At 37.9% G+C, this 16,651-nt stretch overlaps 1 protein-coding gene across 13 annotated transcripts in view; it reads right to left on the reverse strand.

Moving 5' to 3' along the window:
• The window catches only part of MYT1L (myelin transcription factor 1 like), a 322,542-nt gene that overhangs the window by 185,580 nt on the left and 120,311 nt on the right, over positions 1-16,651 (reverse strand). Inside the window, exon 3 of one of the 13 annotated variants that reach the window (XM_032682429.1) lies at positions 114-204. The exons of the other annotated variants lie outside the window; for them this stretch is intronic. The gene's annotated coding sequence lies outside the window, so the exon portion shown is untranslated. The remainder of the gene's footprint in view (positions 1-113; positions 205-16,651) is intronic. 13 annotated transcript variants of the gene reach the window in all.

Genomic DNA, 16,651 nt, shown 5'->3' on the forward strand with positions numbered 1-16,651 from the left:
AGCGCTGTACAGACTTTCCGGGTGTATCCCCATACTGACTCACCACATCCATTGCGCTTCTCCCAAACCCAGCAGATTACTTAAAGGCTGAAGGAGCTCCCAACCCATCTAACCTATTTCTTCACCTCTCTGTTCCTCAGGTAGACTGGACAGTCCTTCACTGACGGGTAGTATTCACTCTTTGCTTCTTTTTAACCACTGATACTGGATAAATAAAAAAGTCAGAAGAGAGAGACAGAAACGGAAAGAGAAAAAACTGCAATAACAGACTTTAGATCTAAAAAACACCAATTCACATCAAACAATTTTCCCCACTTTCTGAGATTTATACATACACATATAGACATATAGCACATATAGCACTTCTTGAAGTGTGTTGCTTCAAGAAACAGGAGTTGAAACACTCTGGAACCAATTTGCTAAATAATTCTGTGCAGTTGTTTCGCTCTGGTCAGTGATATGACCAACATATAAAACTCTGAAAAATTTGGATGGCATAATACTGTAAGACCAAGTTGTGAGTAGCTGATAATTTAAACAAGGTAAAACTCTCTCATCTCAGAAAAAAAAGGTTTGAAGTTGAATAAGGTCTGATCTTTCTTTGATATAAATAAGTAAGTTTCCAGTGGAAGAGGCAAGCAATTAGTGATTTCGTGTTGTTTTTGGTATGCCATTTTAAGACCTTCTCCATATGTCATAATTTATCACTAAATTAAACATTATTATAGATGAGACACATTTATTTGAAGAGGAATTATAAATTAAGGAACAGGGATGACAATGGCATGCTTACATTCAAATGTACTATGTAAGTATGTGTAGTAAGTACTAATCTACTATTGTAAGGTTTACAAAGAATATGAAAAGAAAAAATATAGTTACAGTTTCTAAAGAATGGAGGATTTTGGATTACTGTTGTTACTTTCTTAAGAACTAGGTTTGATTTTTCCATGACCAGAATGAAAAACTAAGTTTTCACTAAGTTTAAAAATTCAAATCCACAAAGACTGGAAAATGAAAGAGCTAAGATAATTCTTCTAAAGGTTTTTTTTTTTTGTAGTTAAATATTTTCTGGTTTTCTGAGCAAACAAAAATCCCTACAATTTGATCATATGGCCTCACATTGCCAAGACTGATTATCTGCCAAGCTGGAATCATTTGTTCCACTGCACTAATTACTACCACACAAGCATATGAAGCAACTGATGGCAACGGTGGGTTATCCTCCTTTAGGTATATCAGAACTAGAGCAGAATGAGGCACAACAGAAAGGTTAAGGCAGCCAAACCCTGCCTGAAGACTCTGCAGCTGTCTCTGCCTCTGCCACAGAGCTCTTGTGTCATGGCAGTCAGGTCATTCCAACCAGACATTGTGTAGGTGATGCCAGCTGTGTTCCTCACCTCTGGCTCCAAGCCGGGCAGCACACAACCAGACTGGCAGAAACAAGGATCAGACACTCCTACTAATGGCAACAGAAACAATGTTTTGGACATAACCAGTTCCACATAACAATAAGTGCTCTGAAAAATCTGATTATAAACTAATGAGCCAAAAGTAGTGAATCTTACTCTTTTGTGCCTCAGTTTTCCATCAGGAATGCAATTGATGCCAAATTTTACCTTACCCAGCTACTGCAAGTGCTGAGGTGTTAGAGCAGCAAGCAAAGACAAGCAACAAAGACAAACCAATAAGACATTTAAAATCGGAGGAACTGCAGTTGCCTGGATCTTCCTTCTTGCCCTTCTTGCACATAGGACTGACGCTGGCTTTCTTCCAGTCTTCAGGAATCTATCCCAATCATTGTGACCCAGCCACCGAGAGTGGTTCCAAAATGACATCAGCCAGCTCCCTAAGCACTCATGGGTGCATCCCACCAAGCTCCACGGTTTTATGTATGTCCAGTAGGGGCTCTCTGACTCCCTCCTCACTAAAGATGAGCCTTGCTCCAGATGTTTACCTTACAAACAAATGAAAGCACTGCTTCCTGACAATCATATCTCATGCTAAGGATGAATAAATAACACAGAATAATACATCATTAAAGCTAAAATCAACATGTGTTATACATGTTCTCACTGCTGCAACTATATGAAGACCCACCCTAGGAAACCAGAAGCCACTTAGTTCAGAAGACAGAATTCTGTGAAAAAGTTTGCCAGATTTCACATCTGTATTTCATGAACAGGAAAAAGAGAGAAATGAATACTACCATTCCCAGGTTTTATTTATTATATTGCTGCTGTTCTTGCAACTCCTATGAATTTTATTAGGGATGAGAATCCCACTGCTCTAAGCATATATAATGCTATGGATTACTATAAGTCTTAAGCACGTCATATATTCAGTAAAAAAACACCTGCTCCAAAGAACTCACCATTTACAGGTTAGAGGAGGAATGACAAAAGCATTCAACTGAAACCAAGAGAAAGCAAATCCCAAGACAATTACAACACTATTCATTTGTTCATAGGTATAAAACCAAATAAAAAGGTATTAAACTACTAAAAAAATCTGAGAAAATAAGAAGTTCAGGAAAAATAAGATACCTACATTGGAAAAAATGCCTTAAAAGGCCTTTCAGGTGAAATGGAATTAAAGGGGGAAAGGAAGGTTTGGTACATTGGATAAAAGAAATATTTTTCAGATACAAATTTACTTCTGCCTCACACAGACCGTTTCTCTAATAATGATGATAAATATATGGCATGGAAAAGACTAGGCAGTGAATGTAATGTATATAAGCTTCAAACCCAGAAAACATTCACTCTAACATCACCCCCGCAATTCATTCTTGTTTTCTCTTCCATTTGGTTTCTTGGTCACGTATTTTAAAGGCCATTGTGACAACCATGTTGATATTGGCAGCTTTACAGCTCTGAAACCAGGTGTACTATGAAGTCAGGCCTATAGTCTCAGCAGCAAAGGGAACAAGGGGCTGCTTGCTGGATGCAGCACTCTCTGTCACTCCCAGTAGAGTATCCATTAAAGGGATGTCCAGAGGGATGACCAGTCTTCCTCAAAGTGGGGCTGTTGTGATAGTGGGAATTGCAGAAGTTATGAACATAAGAACATTAGACATTCTAATAAGAAGAAAAGGCTAGTAGGCCAAACACACCTGTCTTTTCTGATTTCTCTCAATTCTGTCTTTTTTTTCCAGCATCTATCCCAATATTCCTCTTCTTTAGAAACGCAGATGCTTCTCTACATATTTTACAGTGTTTGCTTACTTTTTAAAGCCAACTTGTGTATTCCCACTTGCAGGCAAGAATCTGCTCAGAATTCTTTAGTCCTTTTTAGAATTCTCCCCTGTTTCTTGTGCTCCTTCCCAGTACCCAGGTGTATTTTACCAATTCCTTTCATATTTTAGGAGTTATTGGCTCAAATATTCATCCTGTCCCAGATTAAGTGGAAATCATATGAATGATATATTCTCAGAGAAACATCTACCCTCCGCACAGTAAAGCTAAGAAAAATTCAAACAGGATATTGAGCAACATTAAAAATAGACTGCAAATATGCAATGCTAATTGATCTAGACTGCATACTTGAACACTGTGCTTAATTTTGCCCTTCTTATCTCAAGAAGAGTACAGTGAAGAAATGTATAGCCCCAGAAAGGGCAATATATTATGAGAAGCCTGTTAATATTCCTATTAGATTGTGGGAGTAATAGGCACATTCATTCAGAGAGGAGATGGAAATGACAGACTGTGACTGGGACATTATTAAAAGTAGTGAACGATGGCAGTAAATTAAAAAACATTTGTATATCTTCACACTCTTTTCAAGGGCAAGAGTATACTCCATAACACTGAAATAGTTTCACAATGAATTAATAGAAACTTTGAAAACAATACACCCTTAATTGTCTTATTAATTAGCATAGACCAGTGGAGCAGTCTGGATGGTGGCATTATTGTGCATGCACTGCACAAGTGGAGAGCATCACACATCACTTGCTAGGAAAGCTGAGAGTCTGGAGAGGGAGAGCAGACAAAAGGCAGCTGAGGGGGTGAGCACTGAGTGCGGTCACCATCTGGGTCCACTTATGGATGGCTGGGTACGGACAGATGAACTAAACGGGAAAAAGGGTAAAAAAATCAGACACTGAAAGAGATGAAAGGAAGACCAAGGAAGAGAGAATAAAAGTAAGCACAGGCATGGAGCAAAGCTGGTGTGAAGAGTCTGTGCAGGAGGGAAGGAAGGAATGGGCACAAGAGTCATTCAGCTCCAGGCAGTGAACACTCAGCAATAGCTACATGAAGGTCACTGCTTTGGCTGCTTTGCAGCTGCTTCTACTGCCAGCAGTACTACTACTGTCTCTTCTCAGCCCTCCCCATGCCCAGTTTAGGGAGGGCATTGATTCTGGGAGCACCACCTGGGTCCCAGCATGCCCATGGTAAAATGGTCTCACGGGCAGGCTGCTGGGCACAGGCACTGCCAGGGCAGAGGTGACAACCTGTGGCAACACTCTCTGCCTTCCATTTTGCTTGTAAAACCTATACAAGGCTTAACTCCTCCAGTTAACCCCTGCAGGTTACTGCAGTGAGACAAAGCGATTTTAGCAGGAAAAAGGGACTATAGTTTAACATAAGAATGGAAAATGTCATGCCAAGTGATAGTAACTACCACAGCTGTTATTTTTAAAGAATGTAAAACTATCACGCGACAAAAGTGTGAAGAAGATATTTTGATTTACTAAAAAAAATACAGCCGTTTTTAAGGCATGGAAATGCATTGTTACCAAAGATAATCGGTGTCTAAGAGTGGTTGCTAGAGTGGTTTACACATTAATCTGGCCTACAAATTTGAGTTGTTTCGCAAAGTCAAAATGATGTTTTACAAATGACCAGTGAACCAGCAAAGCCCACCCCTGTATCTGGCACACATTAAGAGTAGTGCTTTATTTATTCTATACCATGTCCATGTTCCAATATGAGTCATTAAATCTTCTTTTCTGTTGTTATTCCTCCTGTACATGAACACTACTTTGATCACTGCATATAGTAAAATACAATTTTTTCATAAGAGTATTAGACTCTAAGCAAATGCTTATGCATAGAATAAGGGAAATTACATTCAATAACTCCAATATCCTGAGTTCCTGTAGGTAGTACATTAAGTCACCAGCATTAAGAAAGGTACTTTGGTTTCCTTCATAGTAGTCTCAGTAGACAGGCCTACTTCACAGCCTTAAATTTTATTTAAATTGCAAGCAACCTAATAATGAAACAGCAAACAAGCCCAGTTGGTGATTTCCCCTTCTCTTTGTTAGTCTACTTCCATTAATCTGTATATGAAAGAGGAGTGGAGAAATCTGGGCAGAAAGTAATAGAAGGGTTTTCAACTAAGATACTTGGATTCTGGAATAGTTATCAACCCACCCCCCTATAACTAAATGTCCAGTTATGAAGATGTATTAGCCTTTGTACTAATGGTTTAGGTCCAGTGGCAAACAGCATGGTGGGAAGGAATCCTGGGAATACCCTCTGACACATTACAGCCAATACATCATTTAAGCTGCTTATCTGAAATCCATACTGTGGATCTGATGGAGGGATTTAGGACCAGGGAAGACATGAGCATGCAGAAGCAAACTGACAACTAACTAATTTCTACTACTTTTAACCATAGCAAAGGAAGGAGCTGAAGTTCATAATCTTTAAGAAAGAAAAGTGAAATACAATACTAAGAATAAACTGATCAATATTAAATGACATGCTGCTTGGTCTGCTGGATGAATCTCTTCCTTTAGACCACAACAAGAAAACCTAATTCCTAATTTTTTTTTTGAATACATAGCATTGATCTGTGAGCACAAGCCATGCAGCAGGGCTACATCTAGAATGTCATATCACATGGACGGATAAAAGGCTGTGATTTTGTCCTATAGACATTGCTGGGAGGGAAGTGGGGCAAAATCTAAAAGTAGTCCTTTTCATGAAGACGCCTATTCCAGGCCACATCTTACAGCATTGCAGACTGCAAGCTGTTCTCAAACCACTGATAAAAAAATGGAAATAACACATACAGTTTCTTCATGTATAACCAGCTTTTGAGTTTTTGAGGTGGTCTTCAAATGGAGAAAGCAACATTTAAAAAGTATTAACTTTTGTTTGTCTACAAACACCTGACAAGCTACCAAAGTATGAAGAAAACTACTGAAAAACTTGTGTTTGAACTGATTAAATGTCATGTACCAATTCTTCTTAGTACTTTGGAATAAAATTGTAACTGCTACACAGCAGATTTGTGTTGTACAAAACAAGGTATTGTACTAAAACAACAATATTTAGGAAACTAGAAAGCTAAAAATGTTTCTGCTATTTCTGAATCCACTGTAAAAACACAGGTATGGCAAATGCTCTCTAAAAATAACAAGACAAATCTAGCAATAGAAATTACATATTTTAACAAAAAATTAACCTGCTCTTCACCACTGATCTGATCACAAAGCCATAGCCATCTATGCCTTGCCTGAGAATAATCAATGCCATTAGAGAACTGGTCACATACCAGAATTTATAAACTATATGTAACACATTAAGTGAAAAGTAAATGTACTCCAGGTTAGCACAACAGATGTGTAACTCAGACTGACTGCCACGCTCAGGGAATTCCCTAAGCGACCTCTCTGACTTCTTCTGATCTCATTCAAGACTAGTACAAATAACAGGGATTTGCCTTTCTCCTCTACAGCTTACATCTAAGAGAAATATGTATCACTGGTCATCCAGCAAAGCACTTTAGGAGGAAAATCCAAAATGCCTTAGAGCCTAAAGAGCAAAAAAATCCAGATGGTTGAACACTGAAAATATTGCCCTAACTACTTTAGAAATGAAACTCACTTTATTTTTTAACAACCAAAGGCTAAGTCTCTGACAATTATTTCTTTTTAAATTACCCACAACTAACATGTTTTAATATGGAATATGAAAATCAAATGATAGATCAAGGAAATCAAAGCTGCAGCTAAAAGACATGAAGCAGCACTAGACTTTTCACAAGTTCTAGAACTTCTATTGTGCTTTTTTTGTTGTTTCTTGTATTCAAATAACACAAACCTCCTGATCAGAATAAAACTCAGAGATGATGGCAAATCCCACATCTGAGTGACTCTAGAAACAATCCCCAGTTCTTATTGTCTCCTGGCAGCAGCAGCTTTTTTTGTGTCTGGCTGCAGCACTGTTCTTCTTGCTTTGATACAGGTCATTAGGCCAAGTCTTCTGTTGTAGCTATCACTGAAATGGCAGCCCCCAGGGATTACATTGGTGCCAAATTCAGATCAGGGGAGTGAAAAAACACATTTTCAGACCTCTTAAAAAGCTGATTTTAAACTCCCTGTTCAAATATAGATTCTGATAGTGGTCCGGATCCTGCACCCTGATTGTGTCGAGACAGAATCCAAGGACAGGATTGCAGCTAAAATTCATTTTCCTGCAGGTACTCAATATTTCTTTTGAATAACCCTGAAATAACAATACTTTGTATGCATATTCTACATTTTGTCTGAGGAATTCAAAAGAGTGTTATAAACATCCAGGGGTACATCCTGCTCTCTCTGCAGTAGTTAGAGAGCCTCCCCAGCTGAACATCTCCTAACACAGAGACTAAAGAGGGTACTAATCTGTGGAGTGAGGTGCTCAGCATGACCCTGCACAATGAGGTGGAAAATAGAAACCCCTGTCAGTAAACTAGAAGCTGTGGAAGTTCATGCAATTTTGGATCTATAGAATAAGAGCTGCCAACCTCTTTTTACAAAAATAATTTGTCTGGCCACCCAGCCCTCCTTTTGGGCTTGCCTGTGCACATCCAGGACTGTAACAGACCCTAGTTTTTTTGCCCATGCTCCAACCTGGCAAAACACAAAGCAGATTTGGTCAGGGTTTAATTAGCTCAGGCAGAAGATTGTGCTAACAAAGCCCTAAGAGAGGTGGGCCAGACCCGGCTGACATCCACTCAGTCTGCACAGCAAAGAGAGTGAGCTTCATCATGCAGGCTGGTGCTTGAGCTTGATGTGGAAGATGGATTCACCATCTAAGTACTGTGCAGAAATGATACACTCATTATGTAGATTAAAAAAAGTAGAATTGCAGTGTTAAAAGAAAACAAGTGCTGACAGTGACAGACCTGACCTAGAAAACGATATGTGAATACTGCTAATAGGTAATCAGCTAATAGGTCACCACAGTCTAATGACTCATAACCACCTGAACTCCAGGCCCATTTTCTTATCCTTATGGGGTGCTACAAAGACAGCTCCCTTCCAAAAGGGACTGGTTTCTGCCCCATTACATGTGATTTCTAAGTACTAAGGTGGGAACAGCAGACAGATTTACAACGTTTCCTTGTGTGTGCGTCAGTAGTGAAAGAATTCTTTTGTGTAGCCAGCACAACTCCAGGTTGGCTAACTCAGTGCCTACAGCTTAGTGATGCATAAAAGTTGTGCTCCTAATTGCCTTCTCATTTCAGCTAATTCTTTGCAGCATGAGCTAACTGGATGAGGAGCTAATTTTCACAGGGTTTTACATGGTTTTCCATGCTGCAGAGCTACAAACTCTCCTCTAATTGAATTAAACACTTAAATGTGCTCCTAAATGTGTAAAGAATACACCCCTCCAAGAAACAGGAATAGATATTGATATGTAAGCTTGAAACCTCTTCAGTAATAATACCTATAGTTTTGATTTTTTTTTCCTTTGTTACAGAGATTTTGAATAGTAACTACTGTCTGGGGCTTTGAAAGATACAAATAACTAACTGTTTTTCAATAATTTGTATTAAATAAGCATATAGAGGGCAATAAGCAGATTTCAAAAGATGCCATTTGGGTTTTATGACAGTATTTAATACAGTATTACAGTACCAGTGTGGTTACCAAATTATAGCAGTAACTACGTATTGAGAATGTATGTGGTCCTACACTGTTACTTAAAAGTAACACTAAAGCTAGTTTGGTCCTTCCTTTCAGGACTGCTGTATAGAGTTTGTAATACACTCCAGAAATTTATTCCAAGAAAAGATAATAAGGATGTGGACATGCACACATGAGTACATACAAGCAGAGACAATGTGAATAAATAAAGCACAGCAGATATAACTTAATTTTTCTTCCCATTGTTTTTTACCTTATTATTCTTTGTTAGGAAAAAAAACCAGTGAAATAAATTAAAGTAAAAATTCTACAGATCTCATAAAATTTCACATCAGTACAAAAATATTATTGGAAAGTAAACTAACATGTAGGAGAATAAGGGGGGAAACTAATGGGACTTTTAAGCACTAAATGTATAAAAAAAATCTAGTTTATGTGGTGCATTAAAGTCAGTCTGAATTATTAAGAGAAACTCCCTTTGTATCCCCAGGTGCTTTACAATGTCTGTGTAGTCTATATCAAAAGTTCTGGATGCTTTGTGCTAGAATCACATTCATTGATGAAGCACAAATTTAAGACGACAGGCAAGAGAGGTCTGTGTGACTGGGGACTGATAATGGTCCACAGGGCTGTTCACCTTTATGTTACTAGTTCAAATCAAACCCAGCTGAAGTAACAGTTAGAAGCTGCTGAGGTCTGAGAGCTGTTCAGCGGCCCATGTGAAATGAATACGATTGTTACCAGCATCCTGTGGACTAGCAGTCAAATCACAACACTTTCTCCTGCCTATTTTTTAGGGTGACTCTTTAGACTTCAACAGAGGGGAAAAAAAAAAAAAAAAGCCCTGGGAATAGCATCTTAATAGTCTATCTTCTCTGCAAGCAATAAATACCACAAGCTTAAGGGCATTTACATTTACTACCGAACAGTGATTTATATTGCAATAGCACCAGTGGACCTTAACTGCAATCAGTATGAGCTATGAGCACAGGTAAAGAGATGACTCCCTCTTCAAAAAGATAGGTATTATGCTTATGAGAAAGGACAGAAGGACAAAATCAACTCTGTGGATTGCATTTATGCTTAATGGCAACCCCGTGCCCCAGCCATGCCACACTGAAGGAAGGCTTTTCAGCATGCCACTGTTCCAAGTGCTACAGTTTCAACAGACTACTTTATGCTCAGACTAAAGGTATCAGTAAGTGATTTTAAAAGCAAATACACACAACCAGGGCATTTTCTTACATCACTGGTATTATTATAATAAATTCTACTACAGATTTGAAATATTTTCTCAAGACCATGTAAGGTCTTGAAAACAGACTTTATTAATGGAAAGCTTCAACTTCTATTTCTATTAAGAGTGGAACAGAATTTTGTCTCTGCTGCTTTGTAGTAACACACCAGACAATCTGCAGGTCAGCACAGCCACTCTGATCACCTTTACTCTGAAATAGATAAAGCTGTAAAACCTCAGTGTCAGACAATGGAACAACACTCAAATTGGAGGAAAACCCAGTGAACATTTTTACAGAAAAAAGGCTACTAAAGGTCACATGGAGTATGGCTAAAACAGAAAGTCCCATAAAACACCTCTGATGAGTTTTAATAAAAGTCAGTGGATAAAAACTAAAATATAAAAATTAAAAAAAAAAAGTAATTTGGAGGCTTGTAAAACTTAAGGCAAAATAAATGTTCATTTATTTAACATTCTTGGTTTGCTTCGTGATGATTTTGTCACTCAAGTCATACTGCCCTTCTCATTACTCATATGTTTGGGGGAATTTTTAAGAAAAAAAAAAAGACTTCAAAATTATGTTAGGGGAGTTTAACTCTTTATTCTCATTGTGTTCTCATCTCAATTCTCAGATGCTTTTTGAAATTAAAACCTTTTCAAAATAAAAACAGTTTGGAGACTAAATTCATGGCCCTCCTCTTTACCCTTACTATCTCTTGTCTTTCCCACAGCCAACTGTCTGTCCCAGCAATCAACACAATATGCTTAAATCATGACACAAATTTGTTCTGAGCACTTCTGTTTCAGCAGCTTCATTGACTTTTGAGCTTGGAAACATTTTGCCTTTTCTACCATATTACTGGTAAAAATGTAGACTATGGTAAGCTTATTTTTCAGCCTGAGAAGCATATTTAATCCTGTGATAAAGAGCAAGCACACCAGGTGAGCAGCATGCAGATTTTCAGGATCCTGTTTGCCTTAGGTGGAGAGCGAATTTTTAGCACTGATTTAATATGGCAACTTGAATCCAAGTTTACAGAATTGATAAGTATCTGTCAAAATACAAAAACGCAAAGCAAAGGATCTATCCCTACTTTCCCTTGTTGTGCAACTATGTACGGTAACACCAAGCTAAATTCAAAGATAATAGAAATGGTGAAAAAACTATCACACATTTTTACATACTGAGTGCAGCAGAAAGGCAAGGATGACATTAAAAAATAAAACTCAACGGTGAAAGTTAAGACTTATGAAGTGGATTTCCTGAGACGGGTTTGCCTACTGCAACTTTTCCACCTTTTATCTCGATCTCTTATATAAACTGTCCCATATTCAAACATACTGAAACCACAGTTCACCCACTCTTATATGTTAGTTGCACATATAATTATTTTTATTGTTATATTGCCAAAGGTTTCTAGCTAAAAACTGCATGGGCATTATGCCAGGTCCTTAGAATGTATATTGTAATACACAGTGCAGATACACCATAAGAGAACTTCAACAGATTTACTATTATGAGATTAAGAACCACAGCTTAGATGTCTTGGGAAGAAAGAAATCTGAAACATTTATACATAACCTTGACAGGAGAATCTGAAGAGGCCTGAGTCAAAAGTAACATCTGTATTAGTGGCCTGGCAGAAAAGATGGGGACTGAGAAAACAAGCAGTAAGGAGGGACTAAGAGGGAAGCCCTTTTTTAATCATGCCTGTCTTGAGCTGTTATTATAATATCTGGAGTACAGAAATAAATCTGTGTCAGCAGCACAGACATCATTGCATTTATTTGTGGATAGGACCGTAGAGGTGATGTGTAAAAGGAAAGGGACATGGATCAAAACTAAAAATCCTTAGGATTTTAGAGAAGTCAGATCACGAAGCTTCAAAGGATAAATTAAATTAATGACTAAGGATTAGGGGAAAAACAAGCAAAGAATGGAGCCAAAGATACAAACTATGATGAGATTTAAAGAGATCAAAACTGACAGTGTGAAAGGAGGAGGAGCTGGCTAAGAGAGAATCATTAGGAAATTTGGTGAGAGTGGTTTCAGCTAACAAGACGGTCTGAAGCCAATTGGAAGGAGTTTACAACAGCACCAGAGATCAGATGCTTTGAACACAATGGACTGTGAATGCACAAATAACATGTCTTGGAGCAACAGTGGCAAGTAACAGAGAGGTAAATAGTCCGGAGGGTTTTCTAAGGACTGGGAACAATAAAGACTAGTATATTCTTGGATTACAAAAGGAAGAAGCTAGAGAGACATGGTCAAGAGAAAAACAGGAGAAAATGACAGTAAGTGTAAGAGAGGTCAGGAATTAGTGTAGAAAAGGATCACTGAGGAAAAAGAGAAGAGTTAGAGAAGAACATATGAGAAGCATCTACATCTGCATCAAAAGACCAGTACAACAGTAGCATTTTTAGCTAGCCATATAAAAACAATACCCAAAAAATCACAACGAGGGTGGGACAGGGTACAGAAAAAGTCTGTGGAACCTGGAACCTCTGTCCTTGGAGACATTGAAAGCTGCACGAAGCTCCAAGCAACCGGATCTACCTTTGAAGATGGCTCTGCTTTGAGAAAGAGGGAGAACTAGATGACCTTCAGAGATCTGTTCCAACCTGAATTCCTGTGTGATTCTGTGTAAGAAGGACAGAAGAGGGGTAGATAGCCTGAAGAGTTGGAATAACCATTTCACAGTTTAACAGTTTGGATGCGTGTGAAGAAATCATCAGGATTTCAATATAGCTTGATGTATAATATGGGCCCTTAGAAGGTAATTTCACATCTGAAAGTGCAGTATCTAGTGTTATTTCCAGGAGCTTTTATATATAAGCCTCAGCAATAGAGATGAGATTTCCTATATAAGCAGGTTAGAAGTCTGGCCCTTTATAAAATCCCAGTCAATACTATACATGTCTTAAAGAATGTGAATCATCTTTGAAATCTGACCTCAAGATATCAAGATAAGTGAATTCAAACTGAAAACTAAAGGAAACTGAAGGGAAAACTAGATATAAGTAACTATTTAATAGATATATTTCCTATCAAAATTCTCTCTAATCATGCTTTAACAGTCAATATTAAGTAAGAGAAGTATGAATAGGTCAGAATCCTTTTACCATAGTTGAAAGCAATATATTTCTGGAAGTCTCTAATCTTCCAAGTATAATAGAATTTTTTATGAACATAAAACATTCTTATTTTAATGACCACACCAAAATTTCAGAGTCTTTTGCCCCTCTGGAAAAGAGATAAATAGGGCAAATCTTTTATCAAGATTAGATACACTTAATATTTGACATCAGAGAGATGTACAATGGGCCATGTGTGTAGATCAAATCCCAGACACTATCAGGATTTTGGAAGATTATGAGAAAGGAAGCATGACAGCAGTGCCAGAAGTGTGCTATAACAGAATGTTAGATTTCCGGGCTAGCTAACACTATTCTTCTTCTAAGGAAAGAAGACCTGAATTTCTAAAGGCATTTTTGCTGGTAAATTATACCTTACCTATCTGTGCTGCTAATCAAAATATATGTTCTGAAGTTTCAATGTAAATGGCCAAAAGCATAAAACAGAGACACAGATTCCTGACTATGCAGAAGAAGAGAATAAAGATCACAACTTTGGTGCAGGATCTTTTCTGCAGAACTTTCATACAGTTAGGAGCAGTTTAGGGGTCACTCTAATCTTTTCCAGCTCTAGTCTTTCCCAGTTGCTCCCAGCTGTTGCAGGACTATTGTTCCCTGGTCATACAATGAGTATATTCCCTACCAATTATTAACACCAGGTAAATGTCATAGAAATGGTGATTGGAAGCAACTTTGTGCATCCCAATGCATATCTGGTTGGAATACAACGTGTTCTTTTTGTAAACTGAAAAGTCAGGTTCTTTCAAAACATTAAAAAAAAAAGCCACCATTTATAATCCTTAGGAACCACTAGTAGAGTTTCACTGAAAGTTTGCAGCAAGTTTTACTACTGAATATGCAAAAATATGTATTTCTTAGAGGTATCTTGCAAAATAAAAAGGTCTCTAAGTAATAAAACCATGAAAATTAAGTGGCACATGACCTTAATCAAATTGGCAAGCATAGGTGTAGTAAAATGCTCTTATACACATTCTGTGTCAAAACCACAATCAAAGTTGCTTATTTAGGTAACAAAAAGCTGATTTTCTGATGTTAACATCTTCTGCCTTTAAAACCTCAAGAATCAGTGTACGACTGCAGTTGTACAAGAAACTTCTCACCAAACCATGCTAAAAAAAAAACATTTGAAAGGTTGAAAGGTTTACTTAAGTACATAGAATCATTTAGATTAGAAAAGACCTTTAAGATCACGGAGTCCAGTATTAGCGCAGCACTGCCAAGTCCACCACTAAACCGTGTCCCTAAATCCCTTATCTACACAGCTTTTAAATACCTCCAGGAATGGTGACTCAACCACTTCCCTGGGCACTCAGTTACAGAAAAGAAGAAAGGTAGGTAGTATATGAAAAATGCTTTCAGTAGAACACAAGTCTTCTGACTGAGGATAATACTCTCTTTGTATCAATGTGTATTGCATTTTACTTTCCCCAATTTTAGCTTGGTTTGTGCTCAAGTACTCATTATGCATCACTCAAACAGAAACAAAACAAGTAAGAATGTTGCACATCATTAGGGAGTGTAAACTCAGTTATGATGGACAAAGCCCCAAGCATCCTAAGGTTTTTTGAGAACTGGAAATAGATTCCTGTCTTTCAGTTTTCAGGAAACGAAAGGAAGAAGTTTTTTGATCTTAGATATCCTTGGCACTGATAAATAGAGTAGTCACTGAGGGACTACTCACATAAGTAAGGTTGTGAAAAAGGCTCATCATTCTTAATTTAAAAACATCACTTTCCAGATTAAGACCAGATGAGCAGAAAATTTGCCATGTTTTTTATTAAAAACGTAAAAGTATGAACTGGAACGTTTGTCAGCACAAAAAAGATTCTGTAAGATATTATTTCAATTTGAATACAATAAAATCCCTTTCCCTAGTAACTAGACTCTATTTCAAGAATGTTATCATTGTGTGATGATAACATGATTTCATGTCTGAAATCCAGCAACCACAAAAGGTCTTTTTTTTGTCTCTGCATTTAACACACAGGTTTGCACTAATCTAGTTGGAGGACGGCATTTACTGGCTCCAGTAAAATTCATGACACTTCTACACTGATCATATTCCTGGTCCACATCTACATTTTAAGCCATGATTTGTCAAGAAATACAGCCAGCATGAAACTTTGGCCCATCTTCCTGAACTGTATACGAAGTAAACTGATTTTGCACATCTTGTGTTTATTTTTTTTAGAGAAAAGTTTAGTCTTGGTTTTTATTTTTCTGATAATTCATCTTCTTGACCACCAGCTCATAGCAGCTGGGATCTACAAAATTCCAACTTCCTGGAAAAGGAAGGGATCAATGTTGCTTTTTCCTTGTTGTCCAGTGTGACCGAGCATGGATAGACCCTTAGTTCTACAAAATGGTCTGAGCTATTCATCGTGCCATGTTAGTCAATATTTAAGACCAGTGTGAACTGGGAATTGCTCAATGTTCTCAAAGCTGAGTGATGTGGTGGTTCCTGTCAAGGCTGTAATTGATCTGGGCTTTACAAACTTTTGGTCTTAAACCTTCATAGGAAAATCAGTGAACTTTGACAGCACATAAACCTGCATCATTATCCTTTGTGTGATCTGGAATCTGGCCATGGTATTTTATACAGGTCTCGTAGCAAAGAAAAGAGACTCAACTCACTTCCACAGTGGTTGAATTCTGCTGTTTGAATAATTTTTCTGCAGAAGACAGATAGGTCTTCCCATAATAGAACTAATTTGGAAATAGTTTTAGAACATCTCAGCATAGACAGATATGGTATATGTCCCTAAATACACAAACCTGAGAAACAAAGCAGTGATTACAAGTGGTATTAACAGAGCTCGCATTTGCCTTGGGCTACCCCAACTATGAAGACAAACAGGACATTATAAAGCATAATGAGTACAGGCATGGTCAGTGCCCAGCTCAGTTCCTCTCTGTTACAACTAAGCTCTTCCTAACTCCACAAATAATTCTTCCTGTAGCACCCCCCCCCTCGCCCTACTACCAAAACCCAGCCACAGAAACCCACTACACTGAGTTAAGAACATGTCCTTCAGATCAAAGAGCTACTTCACCCAGCTCAGAGACCCTGATGGCAAAAAAAAAATCTATATACTTTCTTCTCCATAGAGTAGTTATATATTTGTACTATATTTCCATTCATCATCTCATTGGTATACGCAGTCTCAATGCCTCACTACCTTCATGCAGCCCAAAAGTCCTTCTACACTGACTTGGGGCACACAGTTCAAAGGAGATGGAAGTTGCTGCTAGTAACGGGCAAATTTAAAGTAAAAGAGCAAGGCAGAGGGAATTCCGGAGGAACAGGAGCCATGTTGACATATGAGCAGAAGCGAGTAGCTGTGAGAAGCTAAAAGGTAATATAAACCATGAAAGCATGA

This window comes from Chiroxiphia lanceolata, chromosome 3 (assembly GCF_009829145.1).
Source record: "Chiroxiphia lanceolata isolate bChiLan1 chromosome 3, bChiLan1.pri, whole genome shotgun sequence".
NCBI classification, from domain to species: domain Eukaryota; kingdom Metazoa; phylum Chordata; class Aves; order Passeriformes; family Pipridae; genus Chiroxiphia; species Chiroxiphia lanceolata.